Below are 306 nucleotides of genomic sequence, written 5' to 3'. Positions count from 1 at the left end.
ATATACTATTGCTATAAGAGTAATCTGAACAAAGATAAAAGGCATTTAGTAATTAGTCACAAATAGAGTTTGACCAGGACTGAGATTTTGAATTTCAAAGCTTGTCCTAAAATGTTCCTCCAGCTTGCTAAAACTGGGTTCCCAAGCATTACGAAAGGAGAGAACGTGGGGCGTAAGCTAATTCGGAAAGGCTCTCCAGTAAATGACAAAAAGTTTCTTAAGCCCTTTCATACACATGGAATTTGCAATGTAAAAGTGAGAAAAAATAAGACTATTCCCAAATCACTCAATTTATATTTAAGTTTA

The 306-nt window shown here is 34.3% G+C and overlaps 1 protein-coding gene across 1 annotated transcript in view; it reads right to left on the bottom strand.

Annotated features, from left to right (window-relative positions):
- Positions 1-306, bottom strand: part of MRS2 (MRS2, magnesium transporter) — a 27,047-nt gene that overhangs the window by 25,577 nt on the left and 1,164 nt on the right. The gene's annotated exons all lie outside the window — the stretch shown is intronic.

The sequence above is a fragment of the Otolemur garnettii genome, unplaced genomic scaffold, assembly GCF_000181295.1.
Source record: "Otolemur garnettii isolate 467f Iridium unplaced genomic scaffold, OtoGar3 scaffold00026, whole genome shotgun sequence".
Taxonomy (NCBI): Eukaryota; Metazoa; Chordata; class Mammalia; order Primates; family Galagidae; genus Otolemur; species Otolemur garnettii.
This window is presented reverse-complemented; position numbering and strand designations above follow the sequence as displayed.